Source organism: Amblyomma maculatum, chromosome 1 (assembly GCF_055883805.1).
Source record: "Amblyomma maculatum isolate TAMU_Amacu chromosome 1, ASM5588380v1, whole genome shotgun sequence".
Taxonomy (NCBI): Eukaryota; Metazoa; Arthropoda; class Arachnida; order Ixodida; family Ixodidae; genus Amblyomma; species Amblyomma maculatum.
This window is the reverse complement of record NC_139344.1, coordinates 267,976,599-267,996,940: the sequence shown is the minus strand read 5'-3', so window position 1 is coordinate 267,996,940 and position 20,342 is coordinate 267,976,599. Positions and strand designations below refer to the sequence as shown.

At 47.7% G+C, this 20,342-nt stretch overlaps 1 protein-coding gene across 5 annotated transcripts in view; it reads left to right on the top strand.

Annotated features, from left to right (window-relative positions):
- The first annotated feature begins 3,031 nt into the window (after positions 1-3,031).
- The window catches only part of LOC146206494 (fibroblast growth factor receptor 4-like), an 85,115-nt gene continuing 67,804 nt past the window's right edge, over positions 3,032-20,342 (top strand). Inside the window, exons 1-3 of one of the 5 annotated variants that reach the window (XM_084591213.1) lie at positions 3,034-3,283; positions 13,235-13,342; positions 16,744-16,793. The gene's annotated coding sequence lies outside the window, so the exon portion shown is untranslated. Of the gene's footprint in view, positions 3,284-13,234; positions 13,370-16,743; positions 16,794-20,342 lie in introns of all 5 variants that reach the window. The other 4 variants (XM_084591212.1, XM_084591216.1, XM_084591211.1 and 1 more) reach the window with 4 other exon arrangements.

Below are 20,342 nucleotides of genomic sequence, written 5' to 3'. Positions count from 1 at the left end.
TATTAACGTTTCCAGGCTGAAGTTAGCGGAAGGAGAAAGACGCAAGGTGCTTTTTGGAGAGACTCCTTGTAGTAAAGAAGATCGCCACTTTCTAAACCAAGGGTTTTCAATCGGCTTGTAGTTGGACACTGCATTATAACGATAGTTAAACAAATTTGAATTTCATGCGCACCAATGTTGTTTGAAAGAATCGTAGCTGCTGACTACAATTTTAGGGGATGGTTTTTTTTGTTTTTTTTTTTATTTACCTGCTGGGTGGGGAGGGGAGGGGGGGGGGGGGGGGGGGAGGGGGTGCCTCCTCCAATCGAGAAACTTTACTTTGAAAAAAAAAATAATAATGATTCAAGCGATACAACGCTTCCTGTGTGCGCAACTGCGAGCCTTTCTCTATTGACTTCGTCCATTTGTTCTTCGTTCTTCAAGGTATTGCCAAGTTAGGGTGGCTAACCAGACATCCGAACTTCATTGCTTTCTTCTTGGCGTTCTTGAGTGTCACGCATAACGATGACGACACAGTACCGTATGCGCTTGCACGTTTTGTAAGTTTTGACATTCATAATCCATTCTAAAACCGTGAGCCGCCGCTTGACAAAACAGAGGCGCAGAATTAGTGTTTCTCGGGTGATCAGAAATCGCCAATGCTGTTTTCAGTGCGATGCAGTTTGTTACTGCTTATTAATCACAACACTGCATGGTGGTCACTTCGCATATGTAATTATTTGGCGTGGTCGATAGAGAAGCTAGACATTGAAAATTTTTGTTTTGAAAATGGAGGATGCTCTCTCTCTCTCTGCAATCAACAACGACTTGGCGTCTCCAAAAAAATCTCAACTACGAATTTCGGAGGATCAAACTGCACTTTTAATTTGAACCCACATAGGTTCCAGTTATAAATATAGCTTAGTAAAAATTTTCATTTATGCTCCATTGACAACAGGAACTTACGAGAGCCAGATTAAAGTGCACTGCGGTCGTCATGTCATTCTGGCGTGTTGGTCACGCATGACGTGGCAAGTGAATGCTGTCATGCTTCATATCAGCCATTGGCATTCTGTTTCAATAAGGCATACATTTTCCGTGATGATTGCTGCAAGCACTCGACGTGAGTCACTGTTCTTCCTTTAAAATGACGCTACCTATCTCTCTGAAGCGTGCCTAACTACCTGAGGTTGATGCAGCCGCCATAACCGATGATACTATTTCCAAAAATTTGCGTGATCCCTTTTAGTGCGAGAGCACAACTCCCCGAGGTGTAAATCCGAACGAAGGTTAGCGAGCTTTTTTAAGGCGAAAACCTTTCTAGGCTAAAGGAACAAAATCCCGTGCGCGAGAGTTACGCGGGATCTGTGCGTTGATGTGTCACTTGTCAATCATCCTGATCATGTCATCAGAAAAATAAAAATCCTGTCTCCACCGGGAATCGAACCTCCATCCCTCGGATCCGCAGCCGAGCGCTTTATCGCCCGGGATCGTGGAACGTACATCATAATTCTCCTTGTATACCGTGGGGATGACAGTAGCGTTGACAACGACGAGAGTAACAATGTTAATAACGGTGTATTTAGTTGATAACGATAATGAGAGCAAACATGAACCACGGTGAGCACCAGCAACGCTCCGGTTTTCGTATTTCTGCAGCGTAGATTGCACAGTGGTCTCGGAAATTTTCTTTTTTATCCTTGAAGATACCTTGTCAGCCTGGCATACCAGCTGTCAAACGAAACAGAAACCCGTCAGAGTGGAGCGGATTCGAACCCAGGTATTTTTAGTCGGAAGCGAGTAATCGTCGATGCCGATCACCCCGCGTGTTCTACTGCAATTCTCTCTCGCGCTGTGTATATGCCTTCTTCTTCAACTCCCATCCGCGCGCAATGGATCGAAATAACACTGCTATCGCATTGCCCTTTAAAGTCGATGGTTGACTATCGGGCTTGACCCCCCATCAAATTGTGCGGCTAACCCTCAAATATGACTGCGAATTTCGAAAACTGAAATTAAATAAAAATTTGTTGGGGTTTAACACTGGTTAACCCTAGTTGAAATTGCGAAAGCAACGGCGGAAGCTTCTTTTGCCTGCTACATTATTCCCCTATCACGCCCTATCAGTGTAAGGTGCTACATTATTGGGGACACTTAAGCTCACCCTTTAAGATTATGACGCGAGAGCGTAAGTTACCAGTCTTCTTCTCTTTCTGCTCCTCCTCCTCCTCGGCTGTTCAAGGTCAAGGGTGGCCTCCGCCAGAACCACGAGACGGCTCGAAACCTGGCGCAGTATTGAATAAAAATTGAGTTGACCCACGTCCAAAACCGACTTGGCCCAAACCAGAAATTTTTGTCGGCCCACCCCCAAAATTTGGTCCGGAAAGTCCTTAAATGTGGAGGGACAGACAGCCGAGATTTAGACGGTTTCAAACGATTCAAAGTTCGTCACTGGAGTCAAGTCGTCTTTCATTTCGCGACGCTTGATCTGGACGTGGGGCTTAGAATTGAAGTGGGTTTATATTCAGTACTGCACTTTTCTTCCCGCATGCACATTCATCTGATTACGATGATGCGATAATGATGGGTGTTTAATTTCGCCTTAACGCAACATTTCTCTCAAGCGACACCGCTTTGACGAGCCACCAACAGCTTCACTGATATGACCTCCTCGGTTCGCCCTTTCGCTATGGGGTGACAAGCTTCAGACTTCCCAGACAGCAGCGCTCACTGCTGCCTTCGTTCGCATTCCCGAAAGGGCAAGAAGACGGATTCGATGTGCGTGAAGGCGGTGGATTCCTGCGAGTCACAATGTTTTCCCAGCCTACAGCACACGGCCGAACGCGCGGAGCGCTCGGAACTCCGCGGCGCGCGAACAAGAAGACCCGCGCAAGCTGCGAGCGGCGCCAGAAGATGCTGCCGGCGCTGGACTAGCTGGGTTGCCGCAGCCGGGACGGGACGCTCGAGAGGAGGAGGCTCGCATCTTCCCCCTGACGTCACCGTCTCCCTCTCTCTCGAGGGAGCCCTCCTCCTCTCCGGCGGCTCCCGCGAATGCGGCGACGCGCGCGCGCGCACCGCGTCGGCGAGCAACTCGCTGCCGTCTAGTTACGATCCTGTGCTCCGCGCGCACGGCCGCAACCCATCTGACAACGGCAAGGGCGCGCTTGCTTGCTTCGGCGCCTCCGCCGCATCCCGGAGCACGGACTCACTTGCGTTGTGTACGGGCGCGTGTGCGCGTTGCCTGTCTTTCGGCGCTTCAGCCTGGATTACGGCCCGTGACGCCAACTTCTACTTCTCAGCGTCGGTAAGTTTGGATTTTTTCGGGTCTTCTCGCAGAGAACTAGTTGCATGTCGCCAGCTGGAGTTTATCGATACGATCGAAGTACGCTCTTTCAGAGCCTGCTTCGTTCTGCAATCACGTCAGTGGCCTTTTTTTTAACCAAAGTTCACAAAATACCAGCCTTTGTTGCTGTTCAATTAGGTGGAACTATTTTTACAGTTACTGCGCTTTGCGTATTGTTATTACTGCTCATAATTATTAGTCAGTTAAGTTATCTGTGACTCATCCGGTAGACTTAAATGTAAGCCGTCCTGGGTGAACTAAGAGAAGTGCTTGTCGTTCTCAATTGATAGCGTCCTATCACATTCGTTTGCGACGTATTCCTATCAGTTTTCATCACAGACAAGGTTGGCTAGTGTGGGTCAGCGCAAAGAGAACACATCCCACACTTGTGACTTCCTAAAGCACCGACTTTTGATTTATGGACTACAAAGAGATGCGCTTACAATGATAACTATATTTTATGCTCTCCCTCAATGTCTTTCATCTGCATAGCGCATCAGTGTCTGTCTTAGAGTTGCGGCCGCTGACCTCATTGGCATGCCTTCGAAACCGTCAGCGTTGGGAGAAGTGAGTTGTCAGCATCGGGAGATTCGCTTGAACGCCAGATACCAAGCCCAGTTTTTCACTATTGAGTAACCTGCAATGAGGAAACGGCTGTGAGTATGTGCAGGGTGTATTCACGTGGAAAGTATATATACTCGCGTACCTAACAAATTATGAAGAAAGCGCAATTGTTACAACGTTGTCTGCCTTCATGCTGAGTCTCCCGTGCGGAGTGAGGAAACAGAAAGCTATAGTCTTCCATACAAATTTCCAAGGATACAGTAATCATTTGCGTGACTGCATATCGGGTCACTTCTGCTCGTTATAGCGATGATTGTTTTTACAGAAGTCACATTCAGCGACAATACGCCTGAAACACTACAAAACATACATGTTTTTTTTAGCAGCATCGTGAACACCGTAACACCTGCCTTCGTCAATGTAGTATCATTTAAAAAAAGGGGAGACCAAATTTTAATATCTAACATCTGTTCCTTGTGGCTTTCCGCCAATACACCAACCTCGTTCCTTCACATTGTCTATATAAGCGCAAGCAGCGCCACACGGACATACGCGCTAACACGGGTCGTCACATTTTATAAGGCATAAATCTTCGTAGCTCGCTATACAAACGGGACAGACGTGAGCTTCATGTGCGTGCAGAACAATGAACAAGTCATGAATGTGCTAAACTAATGAAAGAGCGGACGGAGCTCAAGCCCAACCACAAAAGCGCAAATTTGTCATAATAGTTGCCGTTTGTGAGTTGTAACTTAAGCAGGCGGCCGAGGAGCGTTTCTTCCATAGATTTACCTAGCTGGTCGCCCGTCGAGCAGTGAGACAACATTAATCAAAAGTAAACAATCCATGGCTTTACGTACTTACTCCAAAGCTGCGACATTGTTCCGAGTACGTTGCTTGAGCCACCATACCTTGTCAGAGAATAAAAACCAGCCAAGGGACGAGGACGAAGAAAGACGATGTACACACGGAAGTGTACATCGTCTTTCTTCGTCCTCGTCCCTTGGCTGGTTTTTATTCTCTGACTATGTACCACCTGACCCAGATTTCAACCCTCCTTCACCATACCTTGGTGCAGAAAAAAGCCCGGATGCGCGCTGTACCAGTACAAAGGACAGTGAGGAGGTACATGCTACAGCAAGACGGGCAGGTGTGTCAGCTTTTCAATGTGAACCCTGCGACAGGTTTAAACAAGCTGACTTGTCGACACAACGAAATCACATAGCCCGACCACGTTGTAGAAAGTGGCCAAAGAATAAATAGGTTCTTGTGGGTTAAGCGCAGTGTGCTTTAGGCACGCGGTCTATGGGTTTAACCATAATAATAAAATTTAAAAGACGCCATTTTCTTTTCGGTTCTAAGGGTAGCCTTTCAGGAAAGATTATGAGCGTTAACAGGATGCACAATTACATTCACAGAAGCAATTTCAGACAAGGTGCCTGCGTTGTGTACAAGTCAGAAATTCTCTGATAAGACATACGAACAGCGACCATGCGTGCCAGTATAGGTGTTCGGAAGTGCGGAAAGCTCAGGCCCTCGGATACAAAATGAACTGAGGCAATATCTATCTTCCGGTTTATATAAAATTGAGCTCCACGCTCCAAAGCAAAATATGACGAGCGAGGCAATATATATATATATATATATATATATATATATATATATATATATATATATATATATATATATATATAAATCGCAAACATACGTCTGCAGTGATGAAAATATTTACCATTTCTTAGAAGTGACCAGAATGCTTTCATTGAAACACTCATCTTTCATTGTCAGCTGTAATCTTTCACGCGACGAGCATTCGTTTACTGGCAGGAAGGTCACTAAACGAATGCACAACTCCACAGGGAATGTACCGGGCTTCTAGCAAAGCTCAAGCTAGCAATAATGAGGATCCGTCCTTGGCGCTCGCTGACCGTCATTGATCGGGGGTTGTACCGGCAAGCGCCGAGCTGGCCCGCAGTGCATACTAGCTCGCGTGGTATCAATTAAAGCAGATGGCGCCAAATCTCCACCATCTTCAGTTACGAGTTGCTTTATTCGTTCCGGAGAGAGCCTCTTTTCGCGATTAGAGTTAATGTGCATTTCCACCCGAGCTCTTTCTTTGCACCTCGCTCGGCCGCACTAGTCTGGTATAGGCTCGGCTATTCGGTCACTTCGCTACGTATGTAGGGCACTCAGTTGCTTGATGTAAGATGTTCGATGAACTTATCTGGAGGTTGTACTTCAACAGCGTGGTATGCAGAATATCTATATTCATAAATTGGTGTGCATCAAGGTAAATAATGTCAGTTCCTGTGAGAGCAATTCTGGCATTTGAGTCTACCATGGGAGTCGCTAAGCGATGAAGAAATACTAATTAGTTCAGATGTACAAAATTCTTACTATGACGGAGGGCAACGAAGCTTCGACAAACCGCTCACAAACCTCTCTCCCTTGTACCTATATGTTCACCCAGATGCACTTGTGTATCTTCCATTTGCGCAACTGGCTTCTGAAAGTTCCTGTGGATAGTCACCTCGATGTTGTACACCCCCGTCAAAAGCCTTCAGGCTACAGCATTCACTTGTAGGGGAGTGCGCGGAGACGCGCGAAAACACTTTTCGGAACCATGCTCGGCGGTTTAGCATGAGAGGCTGGCACAGTTTGGCACATCTAGCTTGGCCCTTGGGGAAAAGAAAGAGGCGACATCTGCCTCACTTCTCGGTGGACACTGACATTTATAATTAACGCATGCAAACGGAGGTATGTGAATATGATGTCGGTTAAAATCCATATCACAAACTAGCCTCCGACTTGACTAGCAGATCGATGCTAAATCGGCAGCGAATTATGGTATCACACCACCCAGTTCGCAGCACAAAGAACGGCTGTGTCACAGTTTTGATGCGAAATCACGTTATATATATATATATATATATATATATATATATATATATATATATATATATATATATATATATATATATATATATACTACTGGTAGAATTCTAAATTGCTTTAGAGGAAAAGAAAGGCGCAATATCTGCCATACTTCTTGGTGGACACCTGAACTGCGCACTAAGGGAAGGGAGGGAGGTGGGAGTGAAAGCGAAAATAGAGAAAGAGGTGCCATAGTGGAGGGCTACGCAGTAATTTTGACCACTTGGGGATCTTTAACGTGCACTGACATTGCGCAGCACGCGGGCGCCTTTGCGTTTCGTCCGTGTGCTGTGCGATCTCAGAGCACGTTAAAGATCTCCAGGGGGCCGACATTATTCCGCAGCCCTCCACTTCCAGTTCACACTTTCTGTGCATACTGCATGCTTTCGCCAGTCGCGAGGAAAGTTTTTGCCTTAACTCAATAAGCTTCTCTACCGCTACAACAAATCATTTAAAGGCCGCTTGGTTTATTGGTGCCATGATTGCTCTATTGTGCGGCATTTGGCCACAGGACCAGGGATGTACGTTGTTGCCGTTGTTATTCGTGTATGTTGGTTAGTAATTAGTGCTTCCTCATCTAGGTGTTTAGTATCGGCAGCTGGTTGCTTGTCTATGCTTCCATTAAGTCTTTTTTTTTTTTTTTTTTGCCCTATCAAGAAAGTGTTAGCCCAACTCGACTAGCGCAGCGAATTTTCTCGAGAACATCACTTGTCATTTGTAGCTTGCTTAGGCACATGGTCAGTTCAGTAGGGATAATGCACTGCATACTGAAAGTGGAATAAAGGCTTAATGTGTGCGTTTGCTGCGGCGAGTCGGTCTTGCATTTTTGATTATGCCACTCCCGCCGCATGGCGCGCATATGATACGTGACCTTTCGCACTTTCATCAAGAAAGGCCGTTGACCTCCGACGCCCTGTAACTGCAGAGAAGGGCACTATGGAAGACTGGAGTCTTCGGGATACCGCACTCTTTGGAAAAGAGTCGTTTCCTGGCGGCGCGGCAAGGAGGAAATTATCTCCTCTGACGACAGGCGTGCGTCAAAGATCCTGTTGATCATGATGCGGACTGCTCTAGTTTCCTCCCCACCACTGTCTGCACAAACAGCGCGTACGCGCGCAATCAACGGCGCCCGTTAACGTAGCCCTTCCGTGGTTGCGCTAATGTTTCATTATTCTTGCTGTCTCGGTGGTGATCGCGAACGCCCTAATCGGCCGAGAAACGTTGCGGTGTTTCCAAAGGCGACATTCTTCTCAGCCTGTCAGCAGCAGATATCATCGTGTTGCCCGTGTGTCCCGGCCTATTTGCAACGACTGGCTGGGCGCAGCAGCCACCTGAAGTGCGTAAAAGGAGCGCAAGCGACGAAGAACGCGCTGCGGGAAAGTTGGGTGTTGCGGCGCAGCCAATCACCACGCATCGTGCGATGAAGGTTTCCAATTCGTTACACCTGTTAGCTGAACTCCCTGGCGGCGTAGTTGCTCTTTTTTTTTTGCGTCCCATAACTGCTAACATTCGTCGAATGAGTACACTACACGTAAAACAAAACGAAGTACGAATATTGAAATCACTGTAGAGGATACGCGGTACATTGTAGCGAAGGTTTATCCGTCTGGGGATTCTCCGCATATGCCGCGATTAGGGTGCAAAAGATTTTTGCATTCCGCCTCCGTCGAAGTGCGGTCTCCGCGGATCGCATTCAACCTGGCCCCGGCTTATTCCCAGAATGCCATTGAGCGCATAGACCGTATATCGCTCATTCATGGCTAAATCGGCGCAGACACCTCATTACCCTGTTGAGACAGCTTCACTCCGAAGCATTTACGTTATGGATATGAAGTACAAAATTAGGCGACGATACAAAAGCTCAGTTGGTAGTTTGCAATGTGTTTTGATACTTGCATCTATGCCCCGATCGGGTGCCAGAAAACAACGGTAGACAGTGAGAGAGATAGAGAAAAGAGAGACAGCATAATGAAAAGGCAAGTTGGTAAACCAGGAAATTGCCCGCTTGACTGCATCGTACTCGTGGGAGACGGGGGATGAAGGGATATAGGATAGTATGAAAGCTCAGATCAGTTTCAGACTCTAGGCTCATTATGGGCGTCCTTTGATGCTCGGGATACAACACTTACCATCTGATCTGCTGACCGTCCGGGTTAGCTAAGTTGCCCTGGAAAGGCGGTGGTCCCGGTTTCGATCTCCATACCATGACTAATTTTCTGAAAAATCCAACCGCATGGCTGCGCTTGGTAGGACGTTAATGAGTAATTACTCCCTTGTTCCCAATCTACTTAGGGGCTTCCACTGAAAAAATTCGATCAAAGGCGTAAATACATTTCACACTTTAAAGGTGGGCCGACGTTAAACTAAAAAAATTCTGTGTAAAAAAGAAAGAACAAACAAGGTATATGTATTGACTGGCTTTTTAAATGAACGGTGGCTATGCGACAGACAGGTCAAATGATTAAAAGAAAAGCTGAAAGGATGTGTCGTAAAAGGGCAGAAGCACTAGCATGCAGTGATTTTAGGGAATAAATAACGCATAACCACTCTACTGAATCAAAGGCCCGCACCTGTAATACTTCGAAAAAAAAAAATGCACAAAAAATTCTGTGCGAAGAACTAGGGCATACTTAGTCGCAGTCAGACTAAAGACATCAGGCTTGAACTGGCGTTAAAAAGCAGTGCTGACAGCTTTCCCGACAGGAGGCATTTCTAGGAATTGAATGTTTTATTTACCTCTCCCTTGACTCAGCCACTGCTTTGTGCTGCCGTTAAAAAGAGCGGTGGCTGTAGCGGTAGGACAGTGGTGAATTGCCCTTTAGGTTTATTTTTTCCTTAGACGGCGTGCAAGCAAGGTGCGTCGTTTCGCTTTTATCCATCGACTGACAGCGCGAGAACACTAGAGACTATGCAAAAACAACCAGCGTCGCGACTGCATCATCGCCGCACCCTTTCCCATACTAAGACAACTCCACTTGTCGAAACGTTCGCTCGACCTGCGAACTGAGCCCCCCCTCCCTATACCCTTGTTCAGTGCTCTTTCATACCGAGTAGCCATCTTCTTCTTCCCGTTCTTTCTGATAAACGTTTTCAAAAAGCTTTTCGTCGAGGAAAAGGTCTCACAGAGACAAGGTCATGATTTCGATAATTTACGTGGTCCGACCGCGCTGGTGATGCCTCTATAGAATGGAAAGGCAAGCACAGTGTGTCCAGACTCTTTGGAGGAGTGACGGCAGCGTATACGTGACCAAACTGCGCCGCTGTAATCTGTTCTCTGCACGCGTTTCTGCATGGCAAGTAGAAATGAGCCCTACCTAGCTCGGCGCGGTGATAGGAGTAATAGCCTGGTAAATGGGGCTTCGCCGATATGCCATCCTTTGCACGTCGGTGATGCAGGTAAACAAGTCTACGGCGGACTTCCCACGTTCGACGGCCAAACAAACGCCGAAAGAAAAAAAAAACCTTCAAGAAACCAAGAAAATATGGAATCATGATGCGAAATTGATAAGTTCCAAGCACAGGGACCAGGTGCGTGGAGTGAAATTGGTACAACAAGAGTACGCCGACAGGGTATTACGAAAGAAACTAACGTATACTTGTGCCTTGGTAGATAGAAAAGACAATGAATGTTCTCCTTATTGCCTCTCGAGGGTTATAAGCAATGGAGCGGGCTATGCTGAAGGCTAGCTCATAGAGTATAGCGAAAGTGTCCAGAGCAGTGGTGTTGTATAGTCTTGACCACAAACTGTTCATTGTGTCTGTACCAAGAGCGCCTTTAAGTCAAGCTTCCGTAATGGGAAGAAAACGGTTTAAAGAATGGAGACGTTTTTGAAACCGGCAGCCTTTGCCTACGAAGTAATATGCGCAGATGTACTCGTAACAGGGGTCTCTCACACAGGTTTCAGAGCCGCGGCCGTATAGATTAATTAAGAAGTCCTCAGTCTGACATCATCCTGGTATAAAACAGCACGATTTACCATCACTGCGCGAAAATTCGCGCCCCAAATTTTCGCCAAGCGTCAAGTTCGTTTCAGGTTACCATGCATTTTTTCCGCGTTATCTACTTCGCACGCCTGTTATCATCAATGGGTTCATCGTCGGTCTGAAGAGGCTGTTTCATTAGGTTGCTTCGCAAAGTGCAAAAGGGAAAAAGTCAAACCCGGATGTGCTCGTGCATGTTTCAAGGCGATTACGAGGTTTCTTCAGCGAAGTCGAAAGACGCTTTTACGACGCACTAGCATGGTACATTTACAAAAGACGAAATAGAAAAAAAAAAAAAAAAAAAGTCTGGCTCGAGAACAGGTTTTATTTTATTTTTTTCTTTTTTATTTCTCTGGCATCCCTCTGGTTTGCAACTGACGGTCGAGAAACGAGAGCATTGCACGTGATGCCCGACGTGGACGAGTAATGAATGATAATGTATGGGGTCAGTTCACGGCAACTCGGTGACAAATCGCTGGTATCCGTGTTTCTGTCGTGATGTTTATTGTCTCTTCACAGCAGTCGGATCGTTGCCTTTTCCTTTCTCCTTTCTGACACCCCTCAAATGCAAACATGAGACCTACGCACATGGCGGTTAATCGCGATTACATGCGGCGCCGGGGTGCTGATGAGCATATTGTGGCACCATGCTCGAATAACGCACGTGTGGTGGCTGCGCCTCTCGTCACCCATGAAAATTACAAATTGCATGCTCCCCTGGTACTGGCTTAGTTCACCGCTACGATTATCTAGTTCATCTTCTTTTTGGCCTTTTGAAACATGGTACATACCCACATTGGCCAAGGTGTAAGGACATATACATGGACATTTCCACGTTCTAGAATCCTTTCTTTCTCTTCTTCTCGCCCACAATGCCGGACTTGCATCAGACATCTCAATTCTTATTGTTTCGTTCAACTGAAACCTAAGGGGGAGGGAGGGAGGGAGGGGAGTAAAAACAAAATACAAACAGCAAGGAGCAGTTTCAACATAACTACTATTCCTCTCAGTTCTTTTAGCCTGCCGCTGTTTATTGACGGTCTCGTAGCGCTCGCTCTGGGGGAGTGGTTTTCATATATAATAAAAATATGTGCTGCATGAAAAAACAAAAAACAAAAAAAAAAACTTGAGCTTCTTGGCGTTTAACGCCTTGTTACGAATATGATCAATTATTGCTTCACGCGTAGAAAAGCGCGACCAGCTTAGAGCACTGCACAGGCCTAAGGTCGAGGCTCAAATTGCAAGCCCGGGTCCTCTCTCGTACTGCGCCCAAGCCCGGCAAGCTTTACGGCGGGTGTTGCCAAGACACTTCTCGGGCTCGGTCCGCAGCAGTTTTAGAGGTAAATTGCTCACTGTGAAGCAGCAACAGCAGCGATGCTCGGGAATAGGGTCTCGTAACCCCCCCCCCCCCCCCCCCAAAAAAAAAAAAAAAAAAAATCTTGTGCAGAAAAAAAAATTATAATAAAACTCGTATAAGGACATGGGACTTTTTTTGCCAATGCTGGGGTGAGTGGACTCCTGCTACACAATTCGAGAAGTGGACGGAAAAGGCGCTCAAATCGCAATAACCCCGAAAAAAAGAAAGGATATTGTTCGGTAAACACAAAAGAGAGCATAAGGCAGATTCGGCTGCTTGGATTTTTGAACAGAATTATCCCTTTGATTAACTCTGATGCACTAATAAGCCAAATTAAAAACGTTACAAGCACGCGTAATTAATTACATTGCCTTAGCTCTATATTTTTAATCAGTCATTTTCTACAGTCCGCAACGTCTAAGTACTAAATTGTCCTGGCAGCCGTACCGAAGAGTTCTTTTTTTAACTAGTAAGATTTCGAAAATTGAATTCGCAGCTGCGCTGGCCCAGCCTGGCAGTTTTTCAATGGAGGAGACGAAAATCAAGAGCGTCGGTTTATTGTTGTCTATTATGTACCCTGTGTATTAAAGGACCGAAACGGCCTAAAACACCTTCAGCAATGCTTAAAAAGGGGCTAGTTGGTTGTGCATGGAGGAATAGGAATGTGCAAAAAAAAAAAAATACACCACCCCCCCCCTCTCCCTTTTTGGCGCACTCTTATTTAAGTAAACCATATGTTCTTTCTCAATAGGGCCCTAGAGATGACATAGTTAATATTTCTCTCATTTGAAGTCAACGAAATTACTTTCTGGAAAAGTTTGCCACAGGTTTAGCTCTATCCCCAGATGTTATGCACAACATGGCCACAACAACAACAACGGCATTCTTTGCAATTTCTATTGCTCGAGAAAAATGCATCTACACGAAATACCAGAAAGTAAGTAAATTGTTGAGTATTTTTTTCTTCTTAGCCCGCACAGTGATCCTATCTGATTTGTGCCGCTGCTAGAAAGCCCAAAGTGCTCTCAGCCCGGTAATACTGACTCATAAGCCGGGTACTGACATTCTATGTACAGGTCCGAGCCCGCAACTTCAAGCCGGGGCCCGATCCAAGCCCGGCAACAAAGCGTTTTCCGACTCGGCCCGCGGGCCGAGCCCGCGTAGAGCTCCAGACAGACTATCGAGTAAGTTTACGCGCATTCCAGCTTCAGGTAATTACTGTTTAAATTTAATATGTGGAGCAAATAAAAAAAAAAAGTTTACGTTCTCCTTTGACGGTCAGTACAGTTTGTCTAAGCAGCGTCCATACTCTGAAGGGACAAACAGCGGTTTGTCGAAGGGTGAGACCATTTAGTGTGCATTAAAAAAACAAAACAAGAAAAAGAAAACAGAAAGCAGTCTAGGAGCGGGCGGGCTGGCGGAGAAGAGAATGAACGGACATTACAACACAAGGCCCTCAAAATGAGGCGAGGAAAAAATCATTTACAGTCTCCAAAGATAAACATGCGCAAACACACGCATGTATCTGAGCACAGCGATAACCGGCGGGTCAGTGTCACAGGGAGCAGCCGGGGGTGGAATGCTCGAGTGCTCTGCGCCCGTAAGCCTCCTGTCACAGTACGGCGTGGCCAGTCTTGACAGCGGTGGCGTCCTTCTCACGTGTGCGTAACCTACGCCAGCAGCAAATGGAATCTCTCGGCAAGTCGAAAGCGCACTAGCGGGTCCCAGAAACTGTGCGCGCCCTGTGGCCAAGTGTTCTCCGCACGCATGCGGAAAATTGTGCAAACCCAGCGGCCACCCCCGCGCGCCCCGTGTCGCCGTAAAGCGCAACCATGGTCGGCGGCGCCGCTTTCTCCGAAGGCACGCCAAAAGGTGCAGCCGCCAAGGTGCCAGAGGAGTCGTCGACTGTGCCTGGCCGCCATCGTTCGGCGAACTCTAATTTTAGAGGAAGTCAGCCCGCTCCCCGAAAAACAGCCGCTCAGCGAAAGTGCAGCCGACGCGCACTTGTCTGAGCCGCCGTCGCTCTCTCCTGCTTGCGTGCGCCTGCGAGCGTGTAGTTTACACATGGCTACCGCGGCTCGGACTCCACTCAAAGCATCCAGACAGGCTTCGTTCAAACCACGGCCTCTGCTAAATGTGTACCAAAGACACCCAGAAATTTGGTGGTGGGTCTGGAGATGGGAGCCGAGGCCGGCCGAAAGCGAGCATGCGCCTCTCTTGCGTACCAGCGAATTTATAGTTCTGCGCATGACGGACCCGCGGGAGCTGCGTTTGAAAGGCAGAAAGAACAAAAGTGACAGGTACTTACAGAGAGAGCCTGCTTGAAAAGTTTGCAGTGCCGGAACGGAATGTGTAAATGCTCTCACAGTCTGAGGTTTCTGTGACCGCTTTTAAACCACATAATTTACGCGAATCCCAAGTGCTCCCTTACGGCATTCATTCTCTCGTTTGAAAAACAAGCTCTTTTGCACAAGGCGTGTGCTGCCGCAGGGGCTTACGTGGGAGTTGCGAGATGAAAAGCCGACGTTGCTCTCTCTTGTCTCTGTTCTCTTTGCGCTGAGAGTTTTACGCATATGAGGTTTGTCATAACTGCTCATATCTATGCGCTTTTCGACGCATTTGTAGTCTACTCGCGGTGCTAGTCCTGCTTTAGTTTCAGTGTTGTGAATAATAAAAAAAAAAAAAAGATGTGCGCGAAAAAACACCTTTGGCGTCTAAAGACTTCTAAGTTATCAAATGTTCCGCCACGCAGTCTGTGCTTATCTCGAAGGCAGCGGTCACGAAAAAACGCCTTGTGGCGTGCCGCCCGGCAACAGGGTGAACATATACCAGGCCGACACGGAAAGGTCCCGGTTCGTGCGTGGGCCGCTGACTCTGATCGAACGGAGCGCTCCCAAAAGAGCAGAAACTCGGAAAGGAGGAATGCGACAGCCCACACTCTTTCCGCGAAGTGCCGCTGCAGGTAGTATCCGATATAGATCCGCGGCGCTCATCCAATACCGCCACCCACGTGTGCGTACTATACCGACAGTCCAGCTGCGCTTCCCTTGTTGCTATTCGCGTGGCCGCGGTGGATGCTTTGTATTCGGAGGCGATTCTTTTCGAAGCAGTCGGGCGGGAGGATGGGCTGACACTGTCAATAAGAAGAGAGTTTGAGTAGTTCCACTCCTCTCGCGCTTGCACGATGTTCATTTCGTTGTGCGAGGGCCACTGCTCTAGGCGCGAGAAATTTGCTTGCAAATCCTGTTTCCGGGCAAGAAATGTTCTCCAACACTACTCTGCTAGCGTAATTGAGCCGTTGGTAGCCCGCACTGAAAAGCGCTAGCTAAAGGCCCTTCTCTGCTATGGCGATAGCGATCTAGTTATGACTAAATGAGTTTGTCAGCGGCGGAGGTGTCAACCGCGTCTGTGCTAAGGGAAATCAGTACATTCAGATTTGTTTGGTAGGTTTATCTTGTTGCGTCAGAGTTTGAGATCCCGAAGGGGGGAGGTGGCAAAGGAATGTCCGGTCCCGCTTCTCCCCACCTCACACACACACAGAGAACGATATCCTTCTTCAAGTGATCATGCTGTAGCAAGCATCGGCTGTTTGTCTCTTTCGGAATCCCTGCTGCCCTTTGTCGCCCTCTACGTGGGCGCAATTCGGAAAAGTCTGAAACTCTGCGTCGCCATTTTCTTTTAACTGCCCGTAAGAGCGGAACTTTTTGTGCAGGTGACTGTTCGACTTTGATATTTTCGCAGTTTCAATTTTCTCATCGAGGAAGTAAAAGCAATGCGAATAGAACTGTTCCTTTTCGATTAATGGATGGGCACATCAATGAACCGAGGTACCGTGCACCGTATAAGGAGGCTCAGGTTTCTTGTCTGGCGCATACTAACGCAAAGCACGTCGTGTCACGTCACGTATCTGGCAGTTTCAAAATGATCGTGCTGGATATTCACCTTTACAGCAAAACACCCAAAAATACTAGGTGCTTTCAGTCATTTGCGAAAGTGGTGCAAGAACGAAGTGGAAAAGAAAAACACCAAACCGATAGAGTCGTGAGCACCACGCTGCTTGTAACCGGCGAGGCCTAGGCGCCGATCAATCACGCGCTAGATAGAACCGCGCGCGCGCTCACGGGGAAGAGATAAGGGAGGGCCAGTCCAACCGACGTCACCGCGTCGTATCCGGTGCAACCGCGAAGAGGGATGAATTGGCAGCGCACGTGAAGGCATGCAGGGGACCTGGAGAGACATAATGCACGGAACATGTTATGTTGGCCCCGTATAATACATCTCACGAGATGTTGCTTCACTTCATGCATCGGTCTACTTCTACTCTCGCTAAAACCGCGCACTGTTGTGCGAGCCAGAGTTCGCGCCACTGGATCGGGGCTGGAGTTTGCAAAGCTGTCCGCGTCAAAACGAATTGCAATTAGCCCGATGTCTTTGCCACTGAAACATTCGGCATCGCTGCTGGAAACTTCACTTGCCTTGGTCACGTTTGTGAAGTTTTGAACTCTAACAGTGTTTCGTTTATAGTATAAGAAAGAGCAGGGCCACCTGGAAATGAACCCCTAACGTCCGTTTTCACCTTGTGCAGGTGTCCATGCCCCTATGACTACCATACGGTGCTCTCGACAGACATAAGGTGTAAGTATTTCCTGCGTTTTCAAATACTAGTTAATAGACCAATGAGGCGTTTTTCTGTTCGGCGTCAAACCTTCGGATCCATCTCGGGAACGGCGGCCGCCTTTTAATAGAGGCGAAATGTAGAAGCGCACGGGGTCGTGCAGTACAGTGTTTCATTTAGTCACTGATGACATGGGCTCATGACAAACTACTCGTAGTGGTCGAAACTACTCGCATCTTCCACCCCAGAATGCCTGATATGTATACTTTTTTTTTTCCAAGTAAACTTAATTAATAAAGTTTACAGCCTTTGTATCTGAAGAAGGAAGCGCTTAACGAACGTCGCTTCTTAAAGACGAGCAACTGGAGCGCGAAATGTTAGTGGTCTCCCCCTCGCTACACAGGCCCAGAAGCTCATTCGCGCACAGACCTCGCGCCCACGCATTTCGTGCCAGCGGCAGTTAAGGCTCGGTTGTCTGCGGAGTGTACACGAGCAGAAAAAGACCCGCAGAGCCGCACGCACGAGACGGCGGCGAGGCAACTGTTTGCTCAAATTCGCCGGCTCCTCGCTCCATTCTCGGCCGCGCGGGGCGTTGAGAGACGCAGAGCACGTGTGCCGCGATCGCTGAACCGCCGTTGTGCTTCGCAGTCGATGTCTCCCGCCACAATGGCTTGTCGTCGGGCCGTCATTCCGTCAGCGAAAAGTTTAATTACTCCGTCGCGGCCGGTGATTGAAGCGGGGTCAGAGCACAAGGCTCGCTGCAGCGCCACGTATTGGGCGTCGCCTTTGTTTCAGTCTGCCTCCCGCGGAGCCCCTGTACGGATGATCAATTTGTAATGCGTCTGGCCGACCGAGATGGAACGTTCTGCCAGGGCGGACGACGGGGCCGCGGTGTAACGCGGGATACTCTATTCTTCTCTTGCATATATAGGCAAACACTTGTTAGTCGACTACCGATATCAGGCTGGTTTCTACCTGTCCGTTTATCTTTAAGGAACTGCTTTTTCTAAACTGCCGTTTGCCTTTTTCCATCCGAACACATACGGGCAGTTTTCACGTGTAGGGAGGGGAGGTGACGTCTTAGCTGTATTGTCACATAAACGTTTATAAATTGCACGGCCTCACATGTAGTTTAAGACTAATATTAAATTTGCAGGAAAATAGTATACGTTATTTTGTCCTATAGCTGAGGCGAGGTAATGAGACTCGCCTTAGTGGAGAAAGGCTTTGGTTAATTTCAACTGACAAGGTTTTTTTTTCTTTTTTTTTTAAACGTGCACTGACACAGCACACCACGTGGGTGCATAGATTTTCAATTTCCCCTGCGTAGAAACGCGGCCGCCACGGCAGGTTTGCAACCTCTGCAGTAGCGAAACGCCATAGCCGCGGTTGGTCGCAAAAGAGGTCGCTTTCCCTCTGCATGTGCGCGCTACAAAGAGATCGCCAAACAGTCGGCAGCAGCCTAGAAAAGAGTCAGCAACGCAGCATCAAGATGGCAGCAACTACTGACCGGAGCTAAAATGGCTTACGCTGTCTTGAGCCATCAAGAGGAAAAGGCAGTACAAAAGTTATGCATGTCCGTCTATGCTACTGGGCGTATACGTATGTGCTCTTGTGCGTTTCCGATCAGTGACGTTTAGCTTCGCACAATTAGAGTTTCTATTTCGAAATTTGGACAAAGTTAACTTACGTAGGAAGCCTGGCGAAGAAAAAAAAAATTACAGTCGAATCAGCTAATTTGGCCAAATGCGAAGTATATGCGAAAGCATGTTAGGTTTTATTTCGGTTCGAGGCTAGGGTTACAAAGTCGGACATCAGAGAAAAATCGGCTAAATTGGTAACTGGGGACGCCATTGATAGGCTGCTATTATTTCGGGACCTCTTAACGCACCTTAAGAGGACAATGCGATGGCCGTGTGCTCTGGATCCATTGCACATGGATGGAATTTGATGACGACGACGACATGCAACGCAAAGCGCGACAGAGTGGCAGTCAAACACGCGGGGTGATCGCTTACAGATCTACTGTTAAATCATTTTAGAAGAAAGTTTTCGTACCGTGGACGACAAACTGCCCTTTGTGTAGAAACTAGAAACAGATGAACGTGCCTTCATTGATTGTTGGGAGGCCATCTTTCATTGGAATACCGTACAGAGTACCTTCAAAAAAGAACTGATCCTGGAAATTTAAATATGACTATGTGCTCTCCTGCGGCTCTGATGCATAGCGATCCGGTTTTGGTTTATGGTGTTTATGAAGTCCCAAAGCAATGCAGACTAAGAGAGACGCCGTAGTGAAGGGCTCCGAAAATTTCGACCACCTGGGGTTCTCTAACTTGCACTGACATCTGATAGTACACGGTCGCCTTGCTTTTCACCTTCATGAAAAAGCGGCCACCGTGGCCGGGATTCGATCCCGCATCCTCGGGCACAGAAGTCGAACGGCCTAACCACTGAACCACATCGACGATCATAGTGATCTGTATTATTGGGGTATTGCCTAAGCAGGCAATAAAGAATAACAAAAAAAAAAAAAAAAAGCGGCGATAGCTGTGAGGTTCATACTCGCTCCCACGAGAAATTCTTGGGTTCAAATCCCCGCCGAAAGGCTTTTTTTTTTTTTTTTTTTTCTGGGAAGGTGAAAGGTAGGGGCATCCCCAGATACCTCGCAGTTTTCCAATTTAACCCTTGCAGTAGCACTTTCGCACTGAAAGTAACCAGCAAATATAATGTATCTAACCGAAATTTAAATTTAAAAGCTATTTTATGGACTACACCCGAACGACTTTATCCGGATCATCGCGATCTTGCGTGACGCGTTTTGATAAAGTACCAAGGCCACTCTTCAGCACCTCTTTGGGCAAAGAAATAAAGCCTACGTCAACGAACACGAGCCGCTCCTATGAGCTAAAGACCTGTGGGTAGGTTTTGTTTTTCAATGGACCGGCTACCACGTGTTGGCTCATCACAATAGCCAAATACACTACAGCCACTTACAAAGAGGTCGGCCAGTCGCAATGATATTCGCGTTCGAACAAATAGGTGGCGGATGTCCCTAACGCTTTTCGGAACCCGCGTTGCTTCTCACTGCTGGAACGTGCTGGCACAGACGGAACGGTCATAAGCGACACGCTGCAGGGGGCAATTTTATTCAGGTGAAGTACCGGTTGACTTGTCCTTGTGTCACACGTCGCTCGAGAGGAGACGCTCCTCTGGTACTCTCGGCGAGCATTTAAGTGCGCTTTAAGCTCCCCCTCCCCAAGGAAGAAGCACCACGGCGCCGGCGGGACGAGGCGCGGTCCCACGGTCCGCTATGACAGATTTGACAGCGTCATTCCCGCACTGAGAGACAGAAAAAAAAAATCAAGAAATAAATCAAACACCCAGGCGTCGTCCCTCTCGAGCTTTTCGCGGTATACACCGAATCGCACTCAGCGTCCGAGCGTTAAAAGTCCCGGGGCTGGGAGCCGGGCAGCATGCCAAGAAAACACCCGCCGAGCGCGGCCCTACCCTCCCTTGCGCTCCGCGACGAGTCACGCGCGCGCCTCGCGGTCCCAGCGCCACCCCTT